The 26,434-nt window shown below is 37.5% G+C and overlaps 1 protein-coding gene across 3 annotated transcripts in view; it reads left to right on the forward strand.

The window, feature by feature from the left end:
• The first annotated feature begins 333 nt into the window (after positions 1-333).
• Positions 334-26,434, forward strand: part of SEMA3D (semaphorin 3D) — a 178,448-nt gene continuing 152,347 nt past the window's right edge. For 2 of the 3 annotated variants that reach the window (XM_032484096.1, XM_032484099.1), the window contains exon 1: positions 334-917. The gene's annotated coding sequence lies outside the window, so the exon portion shown is untranslated. The remainder of the gene's footprint in view (positions 918-26,434) is intronic. The other variant, XM_032484100.1, reaches the window with a different exon arrangement.

Consider the following 26,434-nt stretch of genomic DNA (forward strand, 5'->3'; position numbering starts at 1 on the left):
TCCCTGTTGGCCTCGTATGAGGTAAAAAGGAAAGAAAACTTACATCTTGTGTTTGTATTTTTGTTTTTGCTTTTCCTTCTGCTTGGTCCTCCCTCAGGGCCAGTCTTTTAATGGAGGGCTGATCTCTGTCGCTTCCTTGTGCCTGCTCTTTAAAGGCCAGTAACAGTGGATTGGGTTTTACTGGAACACAGGTACTTATTTTGAGGCTTAAGAGTTTTTGAGACAGTATTTGTCCTGCTTCTTCCGCAGGGAGTCCTTGGAGACTTTATGGTATAGAATAAACACGTCCTAAAGCCACCCGGGCGCGGACTCAAACGTCAGAAGTTGCTTTACATACAGAGAGGCCTGTCCGGAAAAAACATCCCTCAGCGTGGCCAGAGCTACATTTAATCCACGCTGTTGACAGCCCGCGCGTCGACAGGGATGGACTTTTCTGCACGCCGGGGGGACTGGCGTGCGCAGAGGAAGGGAGGGGCTGAGGGCTGGGGGAGGAGATCGGAAGGGAAGAGGTAATCCCCGGCGTTTTGAGCATCCCCTTTTTAGAAAGACTGAGTCTCTCCCAGGACAGCTGCTGCGGTCACACCACAAACTTAAAAGCTGCCCTCCCGCTCCGAGCGTGCCTTTCCTCACCGCCCTCGCCTCCTCAAAGCTCCAGCTGGTGCCTGGCTCCGCGCCGCTCGAGGCAAGACGCTCGGGGGTCAGCAGCGCCCCCTGCCTCCCAGCCTGGTCGCTGCGAACGCAGCCTCCGCGCTTCGCCAGGGCCGCCGGCGGCTCCGCGGCACAGCCAGGGCTGCCGCTCACAGGAGGTCGCGCCGGTGCCCGGGGTAGCCGCGTCGCTCGCCCACAGCCCGCACCCCCTTCCTCTCTCTCTGAAAAGATATTGGGCAAAGAGAGAGGGAGAGAAGAGTCTGCGGCAGGTAAGGCTGGCTCGGGTCACCTGCTGCTCCAGTGGGAGGGCGCGCTGGGGACCGCGGTGGTAAGCAGGGGGTGACTGGTTTTCGGGGTGGCTGTGGGTCTGAAGTGAGGATACTGGGCGAGATAAGGAAACGTTCCCTGACTGAAAAAGCGTTCCGGAGCTGACAGGGAGTGGGCGCGCGGGGGGCCGGACGCGGAATCCCGGCGCTGAGCCGCGTACGGTCTGGGCGCGCGCGCGCGCGCGCGCGCGGGGGTACTGCGTGGCGGCGGGCGCGGTCCCACTCGCCGCTGCCGCTGCTTCCTGAGTCCGAGCCTCCGTGGCCCGCACGGCGCAAAGTTTTCTTCCCGAGACGCGCCGGGAACTTCGCTCTCTCCCTCGCTTCCTCGCTCCCTCCCGGCCCGGCGCCGAGAGCGCGTTTGAACGTGCCCCGTGGCTCCGCCGGCTGCAGGTTCATTCGGAGACGCGTTGTGGGGGACCGTCTGACAAGGACTTGACCGAGGGCGTCTGCACCCTCGCTCTCTCCTTTTCCCGACGGGCTGGAATAGGGGATGAGGACGCCGTGGCGGTTATTTGTGTTGTGGTGTTTTTGGGGAGGGATGGGCGACGCCTTTTTCTCTGAGGGAACCGCAGCGCTCCGTCTGATGGAAGCAGGCATCTTTCCAGACTCTGAGGGCAGAGTTGGAGGCAGACACCAACCTCAAAACTGGCTGTCTGGGAAAGGCGGTTCCGGAAAAACGCACTGTTGCGGGAGCGGAGCATCCCTGGGTAGCCTCGGCTTTGCAGCCTCCGAAAAGACCCGGATTTGACCCCTGCTGGGAATTTAACCGGTGATTTTAAGCCTGCGGATATCCTCCTCCCCTCAACCCCCCTGCCCCGCTCCCTCCCTCCGCTCCCGGAGTTGACGCGTTAATGGGCTGCCCTGGCAGCGCCCGGGCGGTTTTCGGCACTGGCCGAGTCTCCTTCCCTCATGACTTGAGTTCAGCCTCGTGGGCTGGTTGCTTTGCTTGCGTTCCAGTGCGCGGAGGGGACTTGACAGGAGGAGGAGACGCCGCCCTCCCGCCACCAGGGTGGACTCGTAGGAACTGGACCGGAGCCGCGCGCCTGGCAGCTGGGGCCGCTGAGGTCCCGAATTCCTTGTTACGGAGATTTAAGTTAAATGGGAGAACTTTTCAACGTTTGGCCCTGACTGAAGCCGTAATAAAAAGAAAAAGTCCCAAAGAGGACTGTTCTTTCTCCTCCAAGGCCCCTCCCATCCTTCCTTAGCTTGCCAGTGCCTTCTGCAAGAAAGAAGGGTTGGGGCGGGGAATTAAAGTTTTAAATTTAGCCAGAAAGGTACTTCCTCGATGTGTGAGTGTGTTGCGGGGTTGGGGGTCCTAAGGGATGGAAAAGGTTGAGGGGATCGTAGAGGAAACGGGATGACACCCTTCTTGGGTCTGGTGCTGCTGTTGTGTAACCATGGCAACCACCAGGGCAAGAGCGGTCAGAGCCTTCCGGGTTCTGCACGTGGAAAGAAAAATGTAAAGAGTGGGGAAGGGAGAGAATTAACATGTCATCACTCCAGTGATGCCTTCGCGTCTCCTGCTGTTCTGAGGCCAGACGGCTAGGAGGATGAGCAGGAAGAGTCTGGGCAGCCCAAGCTCGGAGTTGCTTTAACTCTGTCCAACCTTGGAGTCACTGAGGCTCGCCTCAGCAGCTAGACCTGGCCAGAGGAGCCATCGCTGACAAGCTACAAAGTTATGGTTCAGGTCAGGGAGATGAGAAAAGACCTTGGCCCTTGGAAGAGAAAGGCCAGGAAATACAGGAAGGTGATGTGGGAAGAGATAAGAATAGGGTCAAGAGGTAGCTGCGAGACAATAAAACGGTACTGATCTGGACTGCCAACATTTCAAATGGAATTTGCCCATTTATGAAATGGAAAATTGGTGAAGGGAAAGGACATTTATCAAACGCTTATTGCATCCTGGGTGCTTTGTATCACGTATTAATATCTCAGGCTTATTACATACTAGGTGCTTTGTATCACGATTAATACTATCAACATTATTTGAAGTTTCATTATTCTCCCCCTTTTTTTAAGATAAAAAAAGCAGAGACAGAAGGTTTGAAATGGGTGGTGTCTCATTTTGGCTTTTGCTATCTTAAGAAAAATCATAACTCTTAAAAATGGTATTGATGGTTAGGGGAATAGACAAAGCGGTTATTTTCATCTTAGAGATGAGAATGATGAGATGCAAAGGTGTTAGTTGATATGTTCAAATATAAACTCGTAAAGGACAGAGATGAGATTGAAACTGTTTTACCAGGATGTGGGTCACCTTTTAGGGACTTAAGGCAGCTTTCCATGACCCCTCTTAAAGGGAGGGCCTTTCTAAGCTTAGTTTGATGCAGTATCTGTATATTATAATTTACAGAGGAAGAATCCCAAGAATTTAAATGGGATCCAGGGTCAAAGATGAGTATGGGCTGCATCAAGTCTGTAGGCCAAGAATCATATATACATGATATTAATAATCTATACTTATATGGGTCTTATTGTACTTTATAAGAATTATTAGTGGGTTTAATAATGTTTGTAAAGGAAAAATTAAAACAAAAGAAACATTTTGTCAAATAGTTACCTCATGACTCTACTGAGAAAATTTCCTGCAATTAATGAAATTTTCATTAGTCTACTTATTGCCTTCATGACTTGAATACCTACAAACTGACTTCATATTTCAGCACCACTGGTTCACCTTTGGAAGAGACTGTCACCGTTCACTTGGGAGAAATAATAATTTGGCTCTGTTACCCTCCAGCTGACTCTCTGAGAGGGCGAGGTCAAGGAAAAATGTCTGGTAATGCAAAATGTTTTGGAATTATCAGGAAACTATAAACAACACCAGCAGAAACTTAGGGTAAAAGGCAAAGAAATAATTATGTATCTTTTCATTTGCTTTTTTGCAGAATTTACCTTCATAGATACATCTTAGTTAATGAATTTGCTTTATAATTTTGCATGGGTAAAACGCACAAAGATAACTTATTTTTAATCTCGTGTGTGTGTGGGGGGGAGGGCTGGTGAGGGTGGGAGTGAGAATTATTTTTGGTGTCAGGGAAAGTCAGGAATATAAACAATTACAAAGGCAGAGGAAGCACATGTACTGTTTCCAGTGACAGGTTAACAGACCAACTATAGATTTGAACTTGAGTCACTGAATTGAATTACTCTCACGTCTTCTCTTTTCCAGAGCTAGGAAATACATTGGGGTTGGAGTTAAATTAAGACAGGAGGTTTCGTGGTGCTCAGTTCTTATTCTTCATACCATGTTCTCATTCCATGACATGGGTATTTGTTAACTATCAAAATTTGTCACAGACCTGAAAGTGTCTCTGAAGATGTCCTCTGGAATTGGCAGATATCTGTGTGGCCCAGTGTTTGTTTTCTGTTTGGGCAGAGTTACTGGGTTAAGTCATCCCATTTTTATTAGATATTTGAAAAATCAACTTCTCAGTCTCAAGGAGAAACATTCTGACTGATGCTGGTTTAATAAATATTAGTATGTCTTCAGACTGTTTGTTATAGCTTCATTATTTAGGAAAAGACAAACGTGACTCAACTTTTACTGTTCTTTCTGGGAAACATAATGCTTGGATGACATGTTCTTTGGGAAACATTCTTGTCAATTAGATGATTTATTTAATAAACATGAGTAATCATAGCTCTGTTTGAAAAGTTACTCTTAAAATAGAGTATTATTGCTTTCATGGAAAATAAGTAAAATTGTATAGGTATAGTATAGTGGTGATGTTATTAATATACTTTTACTGTATTAATTATTCATTTTATTTGCTCTTTTGTTTTAGTCAGTCTTTTTTCACATCTTACACAGCTTTTAAGGATTATAGTGTTATATTTGGTCCAGAAATGAGCCTACATAACTGGTACCTAATAACTGAGTTAAATGTATATAGTTTTGAGTATATTACATTAGCTGAAATTAGACTAATAAAATTACTCAGTAGAGATATTGTCTGGAGTTGGCATTAGTGAAGAGAAATAGTATAATCTATGCATGTATTATGTGCATGTATGATTTACTTAAAAACAAAGTCCAAAAAAAAAAACAAAGTTGCTTAAATAGTCCCATAGAAGCCTTTTTTAAAAAATATGTTGACAGTGTGATCCATGCCTAATGATGTCATAATCTCAAGTTATGTATAAACAATCTGGTTTCCTTTAATGGAATATATAAAATCAGTGTTAGGCTTTTACTCCTCTGTGGTTTTGTATCCTTCTCATAGACTAATCCATACAAAGGAAATTAAGGCATTTATTGATGCATATGAAATTCAGGTATTCTTGTGTTTTGGTATTTGCTGTTGTTTTCAGATAAATCTTTGCTCTTCATTTCTGAAATGATCTGTGATAGAAAGAAGTGTTTTCTAAGGTGAAAAATGAATACTGTTCTTAGTTGGAGGAAACTTTTCAATTTTGAAATATAACAGCACTTCACTTCAAAGATAGCTATTTAGAACTGTCAGAATTCTCAGTTTTATTTGTAATACTAAATACAGGGTCATTAGAGATTGATACTAATTTTAGTTTTCTTTTTGAAATCGAGTGTATATCCTTTAGAATTTATTTATTTATTTATTTATTTATCTAAAGGGTAGGTAATTAGGTTTATTTATTTATTTTTAATTTTTTTAAAATGTAGATACAGGGGTTTGAACCCAGGATCTTGCGCATACTAAGCACACGCTCTACCACTGAGCTATACCCTCTCCCGATCTTTTATATTTACATTAATGGTTTTCATTACAGATATAATTCATGATCATTACTAAAAGACTAGAAAATACAGATAAGCATAAAGTAGGGAATTGTTAGTGAAAAATTATCCATAAATCTACTACACATAAAGATATATGGTAATTCTTGGCTTAAACATGAAATTTTCTTAAAAAATAAATTTTGTATGTGACATCCAGTGCCTAGATCTCATTTTCTAATGTCATTCTCCAATGACAGGACCCAGGGATCCTCGGGGAAATGACTGTTCTAGGACTGGGGCTGGAAATATACATGAGCCTGGAGCATCTTGTGCCAAAAAATAAACAAATGCTCAAAACACACAGACATATATATGTGTACACACACACACACACACTCTATCACACCACATATGCACAGTGATAGGGGTGTGTCAAAGAGACAAGCCAAAAAGAAAACAAAAACAAAAAACTCCCAATGGCCAAAGCTGGAACAATTTGAGCAAAAAAACAAAGTACTATTGATTATAACCCAAAGTATAAAATAAATATCCATGAGACCATGTTAATATAAATGAATGATGACTAAATGAATAAATGAAGGAGAAAAGACAAATGTCTCACCCAGGAGAATTTCAAATAATTTATGGAGATACTCTGCCCTCAAGGAAGGGGAACATGTAACTCCTTATTTCTGAGGTGTTAACTGAGCATGGTCACTTCCTCCAAAGAGTACTCAGTTTGGAAAGGGGAGAAAAGAGTACTTTAAAGTGAATAAGCCCAGCAAACATTGTCTCAACCAGCAACCTCAACATTCTAAGTATGTGCCCTTGATATGTTGGGTTGAAAATAACACTCACTCTCTCAATCTCTCTCCCCAAAACCCATAACCCCAATAAAACCATTGGAAAAACATCAGACAAATTCTAATAGAGGGACAGTCTACAATATACTTGACCAGTACTCCTCAAACCTGTCAAGATCATCAAAACCACAAAGTCTGAGAAACTGTCATAAGCAAGAAGAAGCCAAACAGACACGAACTAAATGTAATGTGGTGTCCTGGATGGGATCCAAAGAAAAAGAACATTAGGTAAACACTAAGGAAATCAGAATAAACTATGGACTTTCGTTAATAAGAAAGTGTCAATATTGGTTTATTAGTTGTAACAAACGCCCATACTAACATAAGATGTAAAAATAATAGGGAAACTGGGTGTGGGTTATAGGGGTACTCTCAGTACTATCTTCTCAATGTTTTTGAAAATCTAAAACTGCTCTGAAAAATAAAGTCTGTTTTTAAAAATTATATTTGCAAACATATAGGTTAACCATGGTGAGAAACTGTATAGAAGGTAAACCCTTCTCTGGCCAGAAATGTTAATGTCATTCAATTAAATGCTCATTTTTATTCCCCTAGTTCAAGGTACTACTATTCTACGTTTTTTTTTTTTTTTCTGTTGATGCTAAATATATTAGAGCTTATCATAATAAGCATGTGTTTTCAATTAGTTGTTCTCATAATTACTTATTTTTCAAAATAAAGTGGATTATTTGTATTAACAAAAGTTTCCAGATCCCCATTGTTACACATTCTCATGCAAAGAAAACTAGGTATCAGTGATGTCCTATAAAACAATCTTAAATGTTAAAAGAAGACAAACTTTTTTCTGCTTCTGGCTTTGCTATTTTATTGGTATTGACAAGATCCAACATATATGCCAGGTATCTTCAGTTTTACACAATGATTGTGCTTCCAAATTCTTGCTAAAATAGCTCAGTAACTATATATTCTTTTTTCCCCTCTTTGAATCTCAAGGACATCAGCTACATTAAATATGTTAAAGATTATTCTCTATCAAATATTATATGTATACTACACATATCATTGCTATTTTGAAATTTAAAATATACCTAGGAGGCCTCTGTGTGCCCCTGAATTCCTAGAAGCTGAGACGCAGGTGTATTCCAGAAATTATATATAGGCTGCCGTTTCCCTTTTTACCTCTGTGTGTGTGTGTGTGTGTGTGTGTGTGTGTGTGTGTGTGTGTGTTTTCAGTGCTTTCCCTCATTTTGTATATATACTTTCTTTTTATATATAAAAATCACATGTTATTCCTTCTATTCTGTGTTACAAATTGTTGCATAGTTTTTTAAAAACATTTTTTATTGATTTATAATCATTTTACAATGTTGTGTCAAATTCTAGTGTTCAGCACAATTTTTCAGTCATACATGGACATATACACACTCATTATCACATTTTTTTAAAAAAATTGAGTTTTATTTTCTTTCAGTAAGCTCTCTCACTTACGGTTGGATCCAAAGTCCTGTCATTCCACCTTATGCAAGCTTTTATACATGCTGATGTCTTATTTTTGAATGTTACCTTATGTTTGTAACTACTTAACAATTGCCTGATTCTGTGCTTTATAGTTAATGAGTTTCTGCTGAATTTGTGCTCTACTGTGGCAATTGTTGAAAAGTTTAAACATGCTTTGTTTTTTTCCTGTTTTTAGTTTATATGAGTCATTGCACATAAAAAACACATTTCAAGAACTTGTTCGGGAAGAGTCATGGAATCCAATCCCAGAATATGTGACTGTGTGACTAAAAGGCCTCTTTTTTTGGTGATTCCCCACTGAACTTCCTGAAATAATCAAAGTGTCTGAAAAAGACTCAGATCAATATGACTAATATGCTCCGGGCTCTCACTGGAATCTTAGATGCAGAGTTTTCATTTCTGTTACACGAAAGAATTGAGTAACATTTTTTAAAAGAGAGATCCTGCCTAGGATAATTTAGCTTATTCAAAAAGAGGAATGAAGGAATAAACCTTTAGAAATGCACATACCTAATTTGCATAATAGAGATAAGTGCAATTCATATTTTTGCACAGACTATCATGTTGCCTCCTTTTTACTTCCTATAGACATATTTTCAAGTATTGATGGATTATGAATACATAATAATAACCAGAGTACCATTTTTTAACATATCTTTGCAGATTAATCATCTCAGATCTCATCAATTTTGAGGTTTGACTGTCCTTATTAGAGGGCAAGTTTTCTATGTAGTTGTATACTTATTAACTTTATCCTTGACATATATTCTGATTCAAAATTTGCTCTTTTGGCCACGCTAGCTTCTGTCTCGTAGCTTCAAACATTTCCTTATCATAATTGAAATAGTGTGTTACAAGTTGCTTTCCAAGCATGTTGTTAGAAGGTTAAAATAACCAGACTATTCTGTCTGCTAAAGTATTTGCATGATGAAAAAGTGTAAGATGAGTTATTTATAATTTTAAAATGAGAAGTTAATATAAATCAAGAAATTACTGTAACAACTTATGAAGGTAAGGCTTTTATCACCTGTAAAGTAGCTGTTCAAAAGCATTTGTATAGGATATACAGATGAGAGGGTAACATTTCCCTTTCTTTGGCTTGATTCACATTTCACAGAGCTGTGGGGATTGTTGTCTTAGACTGCACTGTGATGAGGTTTGGCAGAGAGTGTTCATTGTTCAGGTTTTAAAAAGGGCAAGTTTTTGGCAGGAGTAACTAGCAGAGAAGAGGAATGCTATGCTTACACATGTGCACTCAATAAACCCTTCAGAGAGCTCGGGCTAAGATATTGCAATTCCTCACTCCACCCTACCCCCAGTCTCTGGATGTTGATTGTCTAGAGCCCTTCTTTTGTTGTGTCATTATCATGTGGGCCTTTTCATATTCCAGAAAATGGTACTTTTGATCCATAGTTCAGAAGTTACGGTCCGGTGAGTAGTCATCTCATATCCTGTACATTGTCACTTGAGACTTATTAAAACTAACAGTTGCATTCAGGTCTGCTTTCCCCTAATATTTATCAATCACACAACCATCATCTTTGTGATAGCCATCACTATAATCCTTTAATATATTTGTAACTCTTGGGTATTTCTAGAGTTTCCTTTTGTTCCTTTATTGGGTACAAGCAGAGTTAAAGAGTGTTTGTACTTTAAGTAGGTAATGTATTAGGAGGAACAGAAACAAAAAAGTCTTGTAAATTCCCCAAATTAATAAATGGGACAAATCAGCATTGATCAAATGGGCCCACAATTTCTGTACCCTGTCCCCATGGGACTTTACATTGATTCCTTCTTTCCCTTGGAATAATTTCCTTTTACCCACCATCACCTCTCCTGATCCCCAACCAATGCTCCCTTTCCTAGCCACCCTCACATATATCCACTAGGTCTTGCCTGGAAAAGTGCTTTAACTCAAGTTTTGCCCTCCTCTCTGTAAGATCTTTTTCAGTCTCAATGACTATTACTGTCTCTCTTACTTCCAGTGTCACAAGACTGTTTCTCAAGGATAAGGACCAAATGGTTGTTACTTCGACATCTTTCTCCATATTCTCATGCATATCATCACCAAGTCTTGTATATAATAAGCACACAGTCTCAATACTTGAATAGAAATTAATCTATTCAGAATCCATGACCTGTTTTTTCTTTGTGACTACTTTAGATGTGTAATTCATCATAAAGGTTATCGCGCACAAACATTCCTTCATTGCAAAGGTCATTTCACACATATTCATATTACTTTTGATGCCTTCCTATCCTGAATTCCCTTTTCATATTTTCTTCAATTCAGGAAGGGTTTATTGAGTTCCTGCTATGTGCTGGGCACTGTCAGAGTCACAGATGAAATACAGAAGTAAAAACATGGCTGCCACCCTGAGGCAGATGATTGTAAAAAGAACTCATCATCATCATGGGTCAAATCAAATCCCTTCATGAAGTTAAATCCAAAAAAACTAAAGGTCCTATTCATAGTCTTGGTCTTTTCTTTCTATCGCCTTTTCTTTAATGATGTCATCTTCTTCCCTGACCTCTATTTTTATCTATGTGGAGGTTATGCCCAGAGTATTATCTCCAACCCTGACTTCTCTCTTGGGTCCCTCTCCAACACCTGGGGATTAGCCTTTATTACTCACACTCCACTTATAAAGGAGGTCACTCTGGTAACTGAAAGAGTCTTTGATTAGTGTAACTGTAAGGCTTTCAGGTGTGGGGAGAAATGTGGTGCAGCGGTTAAGACTATGCCCTATGAAAGCAGACAGCATGGGTGTGAACCTAGCTCTGAACCTAGCTCTGAGACCTCTTAGCTCTGTGATTTAGACAAGTCACTTGACCTTTCTACATCTGTTTCCCATCCTTTAATTGTGAATTCATGAAAGCACTAACCTCCTAGGGTTATTGTAAAAAATAAATGGGTTAATGTAGGACAGTCAGATGCTGTATGGTACATCATGTTACCTGTGTGAGTATTATCTTTCCATTGTGCATACACAGATTATGCAGTTTACACATAGGTCAGGTTCTCACACCATCTATGCGTTGCTCTCCTGCCTTCTTGTATTTTGTCTGCTGAATATCATTCACCTCATTCAAAGAAAAGTCCTGTGGTGACCTCCTTCAGATATATCCCTGGGTAAGAGAATGACATTTTAGGATTGATTATTACCACCTCATGCTTTTGCACAGAAGTGTGTTTTTTTCTTTTCTTTTCTTTTTTATTGAAGTACAGTCAATTACAATGTGTCTGCCTCTGGGGTACAGCACAATATCCCAGTCATGTATATACATACCTATGTTCGTTTTCATATTTTTTCCATTAAAGGTTATTACAAGATATTGAACATAGTTCTCTTGCACAGAAGTGTGTTTAAAGAGACATCATTTGGGGGCAGACTACAACAGATCATGATGTGGGAATATGAGGGAGAATCCAGGGCAAACCCTTTAGCTGTCTCAGAAGGAACAGCTAGTTATAGAGGATAAACAGCAAGTAGTAAAATCTTTTGGTGCCCCATGTAGATTGCCAGGTTTATTTTGTAGCACTCCCCCATTCTCCTTTCTCTGTCTAATACTGAATTGATCACATTACATATTTCCTGGCTAAAGTGCTCCATCCCCAAGTAAACAATACAGAGGTGTTCAGCAGCCTCCACGACCCACTCTGACTTTTCTGCCCAGTGCACAGATATTTCTTTAGCCCTCCAGTGTGGGCCTGTGGTCATTCTGATCCCTTGCCCACAGCTTACTTCTGCTATTTGATCACTTCCTCGTCCCTGTACCCCTCCTAACCAGTGATTGCTCTTGAAATTTCTTATTAATGCCCTCAGGATTGTGTGGTTTGAGAATATCCTATTTCAGTCCTGCGTATAGGGAGTGAAGGGAAGCAAAGTGGCCTAATTCACTGGCCATCCACTAGAGGATCTGGAAATCTGCCCAGTGACACTCTCTTGTATGCAGTCTCATGCCCAGGGACTAGCCCTTTACTAGACGATATACCAGTGCTGAACTTGCCCTGCTTTAGCTAGAGACATCCCTGGATCCTTGCTCCCTAAGTGCTGGGCTTCAGGGGACCTCCAGGAACCTATAGTACGGCACTCAGGGAATCAAGTGGCCTAAGAGAAGCTAAGCCCTCATCTCTCAAGGAGGAAGTTTAAGGAGAGCCCTGAGATAAATGCGTAACTCCTGCATCTGGGTGTAAGCAGACTGATACACAGAGAAAACCTTTGTCCCATGCTGCCTCACCTGCTTGGCAGTTCTCTGGGATGTAGCTAATAGAAACAGCAAGTATGATATTTTCCAGAAATTGAACTTAAAGGTCACTTCAGCTTCTGAGCAAGTGGAAGTGAAACTGAATAACATTCTAGTTATTTTATGGGAAAATACTTTTCTAAGGCCGTTCTTGGTATTGTTTCAGATTAGTCTATTCCTATAATTGTCACTTTGGCTTATGACTGTTTATCAATATACTTTATATGAATCATAGTTTATAAATTGTTTTAGTGTATCTTAAATTATCTATTTTATATGTACTATATTCATAACAATATATAAGACCCTATTTCTATTTCATAGAAAGTGAGGCATTTCAGAAATAGGATAAATAAGATTTTCTTGAAATAATTTCTAAATATTTTCTGAATAATCATAAAGCCTTATACTCTACAGTGTTTATCTAGGCATATTAAATATTCTCCTGTGGTTGCAAATAAATAGATGTAAATTGACGTAAAATGTTTCTCATATATATGAAAGATTATATATATATAAAGATATATATATCTTTATCTTTATTATGTGGCATTTTCTATTGCATGAGTTCTTAAGGATAATCTTACTAGAGCAAATCAAGAGAAGGAAACAATTTTAAAGACTAGAACCCAGAGTCAATTTAGTTTGTTTGCTTTGTTTTTATAAATTCTCTCTTACTCCTGTTGGTTTTTTATTACTTTAGTGAATAAATATTTATAAATCTCCTGGCTTGTCTCTTGATGAGATTTTAAGTAAGGGAGATAATTTATATTACTTTTCTAAGCATTTTGCTGGGGCAGGGAGAGTTTCTTTTTCAAATGATTACTTTTGGCTGTCATGGGGACCAGCCAGGTTAATAGTGGTTTTCTGCACGGTTCCAGGGTCATTAAAAAAGTGTGATGTGGGCCAAGGTCATATTTCTTGTTCCAGGTGGGTAGTTCAGGACTGAACACAGGGAGAGGGGATGATCCTGGACTTCTCGGGCACGTTGTTCTTTGGGGGACCCTGTCATTTTGGGGTTGTATCTGACTGCTCCTTCTCTAGCTCCATCACTGGTTCTCCTTTTTCTTCCTCCCACTAATGGCACTTTGCCAACGGTTCTGTTCTTTTCTCTCTATAGACTTTCCTCCCTGATCCATTCACTTTCCTCATTTCTGTGACTATTTAAATGGGAAAGACACATAAATTATTAACCCTGACCTCTCTCTGATCTTGTTCATGTTGCCAGTGCTTTTTCCAGGAGGCCCTGGTCTAAGGCAATTGATCATCCACTTAACAGGCAATTTAAATTCCTGTTATGATCTCATCATGTGCTTTCTTCCATTGTGGTTGTGATTTTGTACATACAAGTGTTTACACTTGATTGTGGTGGAAAGGGGGTACACTTTGGAGTCACAATTTATTATTTGGGTAAATTCACTAAGTCATTTAATTCGGCTTCTGGATCCCTCATATATTGAAGTGGGGTAGATGACAGCTCTGTATACAAAACACATCTGAGTATTAAGTAAGAAAATGTAAATAAAGAATCTCTCCTGGTGCCTGACAACACTGTTATTTAATAAATCAACTGAAATAGTTTTATTTCTTCTCACCAACATATATTAAGCAAATTTTTTTGGATACGAAAACCTACCAATGCCAAGATACAGACTTTGGATTTTATTTTGTAGGGTAATTTGGAGCCACTAAGTTTTTGAGCCATGAAATAATCCATGAATTAGTGTTTTAGGAAGATGAAAGTAGGAATGGTTTTCAAGGAAACCAGCTAGGAGACTCTGTAGATAAAATAGGGGCTGGACTAATATGGTGGTGATGAGAATAGAAAATAAGCAAAGCCAGAGAAATAGAAGGCTATCATCTCAGACTTGTTACTTGTGTATTTCATGATTTTGCCGTGTTATGTAGCCAAAACATTATTATTGTCATAGCAACTTTGTACTCAGCCTGACTTAGAACTGCTCTATATGCCTCTCAGAATCTGAATATGTTAGCATTCAAACTTTCTCATTGATGTTAGGCTTTTTGAAATAAATACATATTGCTTCCAGAATTCATAATAGAACACGTAATATCTTCCCACATATAAGGTCACAAGTAAGACTTGATCCCAGAAGGATATAAAATACTCATGAACTTTTTTCCTGCTAAAGAAAGTTTTAAATATTTCAGATTACTGAAATAATCTTTAGTTACAGAAGATGGGAGTTTGTGTAGACAGCAACTTTCAGGCAGATATCATGAAACTAGAAATATAAGCCAATGACAATCTTAATATTTAGTTTGTGAAATAAAATAGCGAATCCTTATTTTGTTGTCATATATGTTTAACATTTAGTGTCCAGTATATGTCATGCTGCTATTCATCCTTTTGTCTTTTTAAAAAAAAATTATGGTATCCTGTCCATTTTTCAAAAGCTAATTAATGCAAATCTCATGTTCTTCATCAGGATAACAATTCATAAAACATAAGTAAGATTAGTAACCTATTTTCCCTGTCACACACATTCACATTTGTAATAAATTAGTTTAATTTAAAATACAGAGGGGAAGGTACAGCTCAGTGGGTAGATCGCATGCTTAGCATGCCCAAGGTCATGGGTTCAATTCCCAGTACCTCCATCAAATAAATAAATAAACCTAATTACCAACCCCCCCAAATACATACATACATACATACATAATTATACCTTTAACAAAACATCATCTCCTAGGGTAAAGATACGTGTCTACATCTTGTTCATTCTCCTTGACACCTTGTAATCAATCTTTGTTGATTTGTAATTGCAAGTTAAAAAAATAAAATCAAAGTAGAGCAGTGAGAGTCAAAAATAAGATCCTGAGTCATTATTTTGTTTAAATAAATAGCTATTCTTTTTCAGTTTTAGTTGGAAAGAATCTGGAAGTCATAGAATGATTATCCTTTCCTCAATGAAAGACATCTAAAATAAGTCTCATAGATAGCAGTAGTTATTTAATTAAAAAATGTTAGGTGCTAGATTAACTGTTTATAGCCTTCTGTACCACTAAGTTAATAAGTTATGAAAAGCTCCTTGCTATCAGCTTATTTTGGCTTTAGATTACCTGCATTCAAAAGAAGGTTAAGAGCAAAAGTTACTTTGTGAAAGTAGCTGCAACATGTTAGTTTAGGAAATGTTACTCCTAATGTTTAATTTTACATTCTGAATATATTGAATTCGTGTGTATCCAACACTGAATTTTAGAATTTCTCCAACATGGTGTATTTCGTTAAGACTTCTTTAACAGAGCTAGTACCTGTGGGCTTTTGTTTGCATGTCTGTTTTAATTCTGGCCTGGGAAACAGAATGTAAGCCTGATAAATTATCAATCTCAGGATACCTATTTTGAAATCCCTGCAATTAAAAATATATATAAATAGTAAAATAACTTTCATCTCATAGACTCATGATATTTCAAAAAAAAAAAAAACTGAGAGAATGTCTAGTCCAATTTCTTAATTTTACAGTGAGGATTGAGGATGAAGTAATGTGAATTCTTCCTTCCGTCCCTCTCTTCCTTACTTCCTTCCTCAAACATGAAAGAACAACTATATTCTAAGAATGGTGCTAAATGTTTGAGATGAATGGCCTGAGGCTTCCTTAATTCATGATCCATGTCTGTAAGACACTAGTTGTATTGTGTTCAGAGACACATAAATGAGTCATTACAATGCTGAGATTATAGTGAAGTATCTTCACTCCTAGAAGACCAAGGATCTTTTTTTTTTTTTTCACTGATGTTGATAGATGACTTGGAAAATAAATCTAGTGCATTCTGCTGGGGCTGTTAGACCCAGGCAAAGTAATGACTACTAGTCACATAATAATGACCATTTCCAAAAGAACATATTAACTTTCTTATCTGATAACCAAAGACTCTGTTCTGCTTATGATCTCCAAAGCTGTAGAGCTGCTCTGGATCTGATCTCTGTCCTCTTTCATTATATATTTAAAAAGAATGCCCTTTATTAATGTTATAGAATTTTTAATCTATATATCTATGTATAGACACTCTTATGTATACGTATATATGTAAATATCTAAAGGGGAACAAATGTGTTGCCCCCAAAACTGCCTCTTTGGTGTAAGGATTATCTTGACCTCGTTATTTTTTAAGAGACAGCAGACATAGGAGAATCTCTGAAAACCTAGTAGAAGCTACCCTTTTGTAAGAGAAATTTGCATTTATAAGGGAAATCTCCATTTGTAAGGGTATCTTCTACTCTGTACCAGGAAGACAAAGGTGACTAAATCTTAAACTCTCATCACTGGAGAAGACCACTGACTTACATCTGCACAACAACTATACCCTTGTTTTCTGGGCTTTGCTTGGTAACTTCCCATAACTGGCTCCTCGTACTCCATATCTTTCTTTTGTCTTTAGCTGAAGAATGTATTTTAGGTGGTAGCTTGTGCCACTTAGTTTAGTTACTCAGTTTTCCTGGGTATCCTCCATGTATACAGGAGGTATACATGTTATTAAACTTCTGTTTATTTTTCTCCTGTTAATTTTTTTTTTATTATAGGGGAAGCGGGTGTCTCAGCCAGGAATCTAGAAGGGTAAAGTGAAATTATTTTTCCCCCTTACAACATATATGTATGTACATATATATGTCTACTGCAACATGTTAACCCTTTAGGATATATATAATATAGGATATATATATGTGATAATATATATGATATATATGATAATATAGAATATATATATGACTACATATATAGTACATATAGGATATAATTTTATGTATATGTGTGTGTGTATATTACAAGATTAACATGTTAAATGGTAAGAAAGTTTTGGAGGGTTATTAAATACATTTTAAAAAACTTATTAGGAAAAAAATTTGTTAGGAAAGAATCAGAGCACTGAGGTAGAAGATGGGTTTCCTACTTTCTCATGTAAAGTAGTTTTTATTGTGAAGGAAAAGCCGGGTTGGTCTAACAAGATAACTCACAAGTCTAGGAATGTGAAGGAGAGGCTGGGCTGGGCTGGCAGGATAACTCACTAATGTAGGTATTGGAATACTGACCTTAGTTCTGCTAGACTAACTTGTAAATCTAGGTTAATTAGTGGTGGTTTGCTGTTCATGTTTTTTGCTAGCCAGCTGGATTTTCAAAGATACATATCTGGCTTTGGAATGTTTGTTTGCTGCCTCCCCGCCTCCACTTTTGTGATGATAATGCTGCTAAAGCTGTTCTATGCCTATTGGCTGAATACCCCAAGCTTGTACTTTACCCTATAAAACCTCATGCGCACGTCTTGGAGGTGCTCAGAGCTTTGGAGCAGAAGCCCCTCTGAGCCCGCCGGCGTAATACATCTGAGTATTCCAACCCTCCGAGTGGTGCTTGTTTCTTGACTGGCCTGTCGTTTCCGTAACATTTCAACAGTAAATAACATGAAAGCATGTGATGACTCAGACTCTCCTCTCCCAGTTGTAGTACTCACCCCTTGAAATCACCTGTTTTCTAGTCTGCAGCCTCTGTGAAGGCAGGAATGTATCTGTCTGGATGACCATGCTGTCACTGTAGTGCAAACAAATAAGCATTAAATGAAGGAATGATTCTTATATAGGATGTATGTCTGTGAAGTGTTCTTTGTGATGCTTTCATTGGTTGAAGACCTTCAGGAAGATTCTTCCAGGCAACCTGGAAAGTGTGAAGTCTTTGATTTGCTTTCTTGTTCTTATTTGAACTTACCTTGTGACTTATATTGTTGTTATCTATCAATTTTAGAATAGCCTCTTGATTCAAGAAACCTAAGCCAGATATAGGTTTATTTAAAGGTACTTGCCCTCATGCACATTTTGGAACTCATTTGTAAAGAGAGGCTTTTAGTAATAACTCAGCTATTTAAAAATATAAAATAAATATAGATTATACTTAAACATTGTTAAAAGTTGTTGAGTAGTATTTGCTGTTCATTACCCTGAGCAATTTGCTCTGAGTAACTTGTAGAAAGGATGAAGCTTTCTTGGAACTGGTGTCTAACTGCACACCCCTCACCCCCTCACCAAAAATGCTAAGTAATTGATAGATTATGTGAGCAGAGATGGGACTTTTCCGCTTTTTTAAAATATGAAAATCTGGTACAAAATGCTGTCAAACCATTCAACTAGACTAGACTTTAATCCAAAATAAATGTCCTTATCAAAAATATTCATGTTAATAGTATACTTTGCATTTTCTGGTTTGTTGTTTATAGTTCTTTGTCTGTAGGAGGTAGCCTTATGTAAAATGTGGCCATTTTACATTTATCATCTGGGTGTGAACAAAGAAAAAGAGATAACATTTTTACACAATATCATGCCTTCTTGATGTGATCACCTTTAATAATAGAAACCAAAAGAAACATTTCCCAATGTATTCATCATAATTCTTCCAGGAAGCAGATGTGCAGTCTTATTTTCTCTTAATCATGTATTTATTTATTGCATTACATCTTTCATTTGTGAATATTTTCCTGTCGAGGGAAATTCCATCCTTCCTGGAATAATAATTCCCAAATTTTGTATGTGTTTTTTTAAGCTGACGAGTTGATGTGGAAATACACTCTCCCTTCTTATTTATATTGTTTTTTTGGATTGTATCTCTATATAGGTGGAGTTTAAGTGCTTATAACTCTTCCTGAGGACATTTCTGTGGTATCAAAAATAATAAATCCAGGGAATTTTAAGGGGAAATAATCACATTTCTACTAAAATACGAACAAATGAATCTCCAACAATAGTATCAGCTTCATGGGAAATTATAGTATCATCTAAAGGTGAAAATTTATAGTAACTCAACCTCTTACCACTCTAGCTCTTTCATTCCTTTCCTTCACTCCTGCTGAAATGATTTGTTTCCCTCAGAACATCCCCACCCTTGACTGTGCACCATATTTCCAAAATCTCTGGGTTTCACTTGTTCAAGTATCTAGCCTAGATCTCCAGATCAGGCATTTTAAACAAACAAACAAAAAAAATCAGCCTATTGCAACTCTCATTGCTGATGTAGGTTCCTACATAATGATGCATAATCTGGTTTGAGCTTTTTGATCCCCAGGTGGATTTCAGTTCATCTGGGTCTAATGGATTACCTATTGGTCCTCCAGCCATCTTTGCTGGTGGGTAGTTCTCTAAGGCCAATTCATTTGTGTTGGCCTCAGAACAATGTTCAGAAATGTTTGGCAAATCTGGTAATTATACTCACATTCACAATACCTATACGCCATCATTCAGACCATGGTGTGATCAGTTGTTTTGGCCATAGTCTGTTACACGTTATAGCCTCCTGTACAAACCTCCAGCTCATATTTCCTTATCTACTTTGATATCTTCCTGGCCTTCAAACACAAAATATGCAAAATAACACAGGTTTTTTTAATGTTTTATTTTCTTTACTGAACTTATTAACCTCTTTATTTCTATTATCTCCATTCAATCTGAATTTAATCAACAGTCATATATAATGCAGTGTAGAGCATATGTTTTGGGCTTAGTCTACCTGGGTTCCCATCCTTGCTCTGTCACTTATTGACTGTAGCTTTGGACACCTAATTTTATCTTTCTGTTCTAGCTTCCAGAACTGTAAAATGGAGTAATAATAATATTTAACAGGTTACTGTGGGGATTAAATAAATCAATATGAGTTCACAACTTAGCAGTGTCTGTTCTTTAATTATCCCCACATAAATGTTAGCTGCTATTATTATCACTTTCTGTTGCTCTTTATTTCTAGTTAGTTGAGCAATTTTTCTTAAAATGTCCCTCCTTTTTGTTCTGACTGTCTACACCATGACTCAAACCTTCATGATCTTTTGCATGAATTATTTGAATAGTTTCCTAACTCATATTCTCATTTAATCATAAGCTATAACTTAGAATGTTGCATTCCAAAACCTTTATCTTGGTTAAGAATACTGTATTTGGTAAGATAAAGGTTTTATAGAAAAATTTATAATCTAAGCAAAACTGAAAATGGCATTAAATATTATGAATATATGTATATATGTGTATGTGTGAATGGGTATGTATGTGTGTGTATGTATATGAAACCTTGTTCTAAATAAAAGTAAAAGGAACATCATTCTAACCAAATTAGACTCTCATGATTATTAAACCTGCTCATGCTGTTAACTGTCTTCTTGGCACCTTCCTCTGTTGATTAAAAAACTACAGAAGCATGTAATATGCTCAGGTATGTATTTATACAATTTTATGTTACAGAGACCATATATATTTTAAAATTTGTGAACCAGTTTTCATTTTCTCTTGATATATATATATCCATATATATAAATATATAAAATATATATATATATTTTCTTTATTGAATCTTCTCCCCATTAATTGAAACTCCTTATACCACTCACTTGTTCCTATTTTTTTGAGAGGGATGCTCTTTTGTTTAAAAGGAAAGATCTGAAGTGGACTTAGATGTTGTGAATTTTTAAAAATCGCTCTACCTATGCATCAAGTTACTGAAAAATCCCAAGTAATGAAACCATTGTGGTAAAGTATGATTTTCCCCTGATAATGTGATCCTTTCATCATCAGCCATACTCTCATGCCACGTGGTCATTCATTCCCTGCCCGGAGTGATGGCAGAGTCCAGTTGAAGTGCCTTAAATTGGTATGATCTGGCTTTAATCTAACTTGGCATCTTAGATCACACTTATTTCAACCACATGAAACTGTAACAACACTAACAACACCTCTTTTCTCACGCCATGTCTTATGTGTCTCTTCAAGTATTACTTACTCTCCAATTCCAGCCTAAATGATATCCTTGCCATGAAATTTTTATCGACTTCACCCAATTCCCCTTCATCTTAATCATCATTTTTAATGATTTAGTTCATACTTTACATCTTTTATAGCAATTGCATTTTGCCCAAATTATAGCTGTTGTGTACATGTTTTCTTTAAGTACATTGTTACCCTCCTGAGTAAAGGACCTTATTTTACTGAGCAGCTACAGACAAAATACAGTGGAGCTGAGTCTTATACAGGTTCTAAGTTTTAACGTCACTATTTCAAGTTAAAATTGCATCCTGTCAATACTGTCCTGAAAAGTCACTAAAGTAATACATAAAGTGTATTATGCAGCATTTGTGTGCCACTTTAGGAGCTGACATTCAGTCTCTCAATAATGTATAACACTGAAAGTTTTCCTTCTGCATTGGCTCAAGTCACTGTTTCTTCACGTTAGCACAGATGAAGTAATTGGCTTGTATTTAGAGGCTGCGTCGTATGAAAGAATCCACGCCTCTTTAAACACGAAAACCAAATACACCTTGGTGAGATGCTTAGACTATCAGAGCTGAGAATGACTAAGGGAATTTCATTTTTTTCCCTTAAACTTATTTTTTTAAAAGCTAAGTTGTCTAAAAACTATTTTGTACCTTCTTGGTTTTTGTGAAATTTAGTTGTCTACTTTCACAAGTGTTGGGATAGGTAGGTAGGTAGAGATATAGATAGAGGGAGGTTTGGGTAAAAATATACTAGTTTGGGGGACTATATCAAACCTAAAAACTTTTGTGCATCAGAGCAAACAACTGAGTTTCAACGGCAACCACTGAAATGGGAGAAATTATTGCAAATCATGTATTTGATAAGGGTTCATATCTAGAATATATAAAGGACTCCTACAACTCAATAATTTAAAAAAACTGAAAAATGAACAAAGGACTTGCAAAGACATTTATTCAAAGACGATTTAGAGATAACCAATAAGCATATGAAAAGATATTCAACGTCACTAATCATTAGAGAAATGTAAATCAAAACCACCATGCCATGCCATTTCACATCCATTAAGGTGGCTACTGTCCAGAGAATAGAAAATAACAAGGGCTGATGAGAATGTAGAGAAATTGGAATCCTTGTGCACTGTTGGTAGGAATGTAAAATGATCCAGCCTCTTAGTAAAACAGTATGGAGTGTTCATAAAAAAACTGAAAATGTGCCCAGGAGTGGAATTGCTGGGTTATATGGTAAGTCTATTTTTAGTTTTTTTGTAAGGAATTTCCATACTGTTTTCCATAATGGCTACACCAAACTACATTCCCACCAATCGTATAAGAGGATTCCTTTTTCTCCACATCCTCTCCAGCATTTATCATTTGTGGACTTTTTAATGATGGCCATTCTTACTGCTGTAGGTGATACCTCACTGTTGTTTTGATTTACATTTCTCTGATCATTAGCAATATTGAGCATTTTTTCCCTATGAGCAAGCAGTGCCACTCCTGGGCATATATAGAGGGAACTCTAATTTGAAAAGATACATGCACCCCAATGCTCATAGCAGCACTATTTATACTGGCCAAGACATGGAAACAACCTAAATGTCCATCAACAGATGACTATAAAGAAGTTATGGTATATATACAATGGAATACCATTTAGCCTAATAAAGAATAAAATAATGCCATTTGCTGCAACATGGATGCACCTGAAGATTGTCATTCTAAGTGAAGTAAGACTGGAAGAGATAGAAAAATACCATATGATATCACTTATATGTGGAATTAAAAAAAGAAAACACAAATGAACTTATTTACAAAAGAGAAACAGACTCACAGACATAGAAAACAAACTTAAGGTTACCAGGGGGAAGAGGGTGGGAGGGGATAGATTGGGAGATTGAGATTTGCAGATACTAACTACTATGTATAAAATAGATAACCATTTTTACACTATATAACACAGGGAACTATATTCAATATCTTGTAGTAACCTATAATGAAAAAGAATATGGAAAGGAATATATGTATGTATCTGTATGACTGAAACATTATGCTGTACACCAGAAATTGATGCAACATTGTAAACTGACTATACTTATGATTACCACATGACCCAGCAATCCCACTTCTGGGTATATATTCCAAATACTTGAAAGCAAGATATCAAAGAAATACTCCTCCACCGAAGTTTATTGTGACATTATTTATAATAGCCAAGAGATGGAAATAACCCAAATGTTCATCAATGGATAAATGAACAAACAAAATATGGTTTGTATATACAATGGAAAGTTATTCAGCCTTAAAAAAGAAAGAAATCTAGTCACATGCCACAACATGGATAAACCTTGAAGACATCATGCTAAGTGAAACAATTCAGTCACAGAAAGACACATAGCATATGAGTCCACTTTTATGAAGTATGTACGTTGTCAAACTCATAGAAAGTAGAATGGTTGTTTCAGGGATGAGGGAAAGGAGAAATGGGGAATTTGGCTCAGTGGGTATTGAGTTTCAGTTCTGTAAGATGAAAAAGTTCTGGAGATCTGTTGCACAACTGCTGCTGTACGTAACAATACTGAGTTGTACACTTTAAAAAATGGGTAAGATGATAAATTTCATGTTGCATGTTTTTTTACCAAAATTAAAAATGATTTTAAGAATGCTGGTTTAAATACAAATGTTTAAATCTAGGATATTTGGCATGATATGATGTAGTGGTTCAGTTCAAATTATTATTCAAGAAAGGCTTTGCAATAGAAATATTGCTAAAAGAGCAAACTTTTACTCGGATAGACCTTTGTTCAAATCCATGCTTTGCTACTGGCTGACTATATGACCTGAAGCAGTAGTTTGAGTTCTCTCAGCATCAGTTTCATCACAAGCTAATTTGGATTAAAAATAATATCTACCTGTAGAAGCTTGAAATGAAATGCCTTGAGTTTAGCATGTAGTAAGCATTCAAAAAAAAGTTGTTTATTATTATCATTCTTATTGAAGGTTCCATTTAAAAAATAAATATTTATAACTTATACTGCAAGTTCAAAGCTTCTTTGTTAGAACAGGCATCTATGACTTTTCATTTCAATTTATATTTGGAAGATAGGCAGGCTTTACTTTTTTTTTCCTACTATTTTTGAAAGGGCATTCAGACATGAAATGCTTGATTATTTACTTGAATCAGGATTGAAACACTTGGTTAGTTGAAGGCAATTCTGGGAATGAGAAGAAGGGCCCCTCTCTGAATGACTGAAGCTGGATTTCTGAATTGCGTCTTTCAAAAATAATGGGGTTCTTTGCCCATTTTCCATTAATTTACATTTTTCATAGAAAATTGCCTTGGATCAGATACCTTTTAAGTAACATCTTTTGGGTTTTTTTTTTTTTTCATTACTTTAAAAAAGTGCAGCCATAACTAATCTTAATCTTTCTCACTCCCATAACTAATCTTAATCTTTCTCACACTCCCTATATCTTTTCTGTTGGACATTTGATTCTTTCTTTCCTTGTTTATTTTCCTATCATGTTTACCATTTTTATAGCCTTTGTTTTTTTGAGATTCCATTTCTTACTTTTCAAGTGTTATAAATATACTGTTAGGAATTTTTGCTTTATTTTGCTGTTCACTTTCTCACAAGCACTGTGTTCTTTGCTTTGTAAGAGTTTTCTTACTAAATTATGATTCTGTTGTGTGGTGAGTGGTATTGTTTTCTACTTTACACAGATGAGAAAACAGAGGCACAGAGCAATTACATAACTTGCCCAAGTTCCCGCCTATTAAGTGTGAGGAATGGGATGTGGACCCAGGCAGTTTAATTCCAGAGCTCAGGCTCCCCATTGCTACAGAAATATCAGCTCATTTTCTTGGAGAGACACTTTCAAAGGCTGCCTTTTGTCCCCTTTCCTTTATCCTCTGTATGTTTTACATTCTTGCACATTTCTTTTAGGAATTTTCTTCTTCCCTTCAAGCTGTAGATTAACATTTTAGAAAACACTGCTTTCCCTCTCCTGTGTCTTTCGTACTGCATCTCTGTCCTTCCAGGTCACTAGCTCACTGCTGGGATGTCCTCAGGCTCTGAACATTTGCCCTGTAACATTCAGTTGCTGACTCAGTTCTTTTACTTTTGACTTCCAAGTAGTCTGAGCATTTTAAATGTTATTTTCCTTTAAGTCAGTTCCAAGATGATGTTTGCCTCTGCTAAGTGTATTTCCTCTAAGCTACTGGAACCTTCTGTTCCGCAGATTGCTCCTTGGTGCATTTGGAAAGAAATTGCCAAGTCTCTTTTTTGTGCATATGCTCGTTTTTCAGTTCCTGGAGACTGGACAGAATTTCCAACTCTTTTTCTACATTTTCCTTCTTCAAGTTTCGCCTCACTCTCCCAGGATACCTCTACCATATTGTTTTCTCTCCAGCCCACTTCACTTCAGAATACCCTGTTGTTCCGAATGCTTGAATCTACCAGAACCTTCCACTGTCTTTGTTATTGTGACAAGAGTTGTGTTTTAATCAACTAGGATATGTCATTCTGTGAAAACAAATGGCTACACATTCTGGAAACTTTAGTAACTAAATTTTGTTATTATTTTTCACCTGATCTACGTCATCTGCTTCTTTCATTTTTCTTATAAGAATTGTGCCTTAATGATTCCCAAGAAGCTCGTGATAAGGATGTGGCTTTACATAATAATCAATTTACATGAACTCTAAATATTTATTGACACTGCGATTGAAGACACAAGTCACTTAAGAAATCCAGTGCAGCGGGAAGATGACAGGCATGCAGTCATCTGCAGAAAGAAGATGCCAGTCTTTGCTCTTGGTGGTTCTTGTTGTCCACCTGACCTTAGGTTCTGTGCCATCTCCTCTTATTCTCAGCTTTGTTACTTGTAGAGTGGAGGATTAATGATACCTCACTCCAAAGGTGAGGCTCAAATGAGACAAAAACCCCACATGTGTTTTACAAATTGGAAATAGCTACACAGCAGGTCCAGATTGTTATTATATTGACTCTCAAAGCATAGAGATGGAAGTTTGTCAAGTGCATAAAATATTTAGTGAAAAGGAATGGAAAATATGACTTGAATGGTATAAGAATTTCATTTATTTGGTTTTCTACTGAGCATCAGGAGTTTTCTTAAAATACTGAAATCTGCACTTTGGGTTTTACTTAATAAAAGAAAGTTTCTGCGTAGGCCTGTGAATATTTGAGCATGTGAGTTTGGGTTGGTAACACGTTTTGCTGACCCAAATATTGTCATCCAAAAATAATACCTGTGTGGGTAGTTCTGTTTCTTTCTATGATAGGGTGGCTTTTCCAGTGTGATTCATAGGCAAAACAGATGGCCCACAAGGACGTGCAGCAACATGGTTATTATGGAAGAAGTTCTACCTGGGAACCCCTTGCTTCCTTCTGTGA

The sequence above is a fragment of the Camelus ferus genome, chromosome 7 (assembly GCF_009834535.1).
Source record: "Camelus ferus isolate YT-003-E chromosome 7, BCGSAC_Cfer_1.0, whole genome shotgun sequence".
NCBI lineage: Eukaryota > Metazoa > Chordata > Mammalia > Artiodactyla > Camelidae > Camelus > Camelus ferus.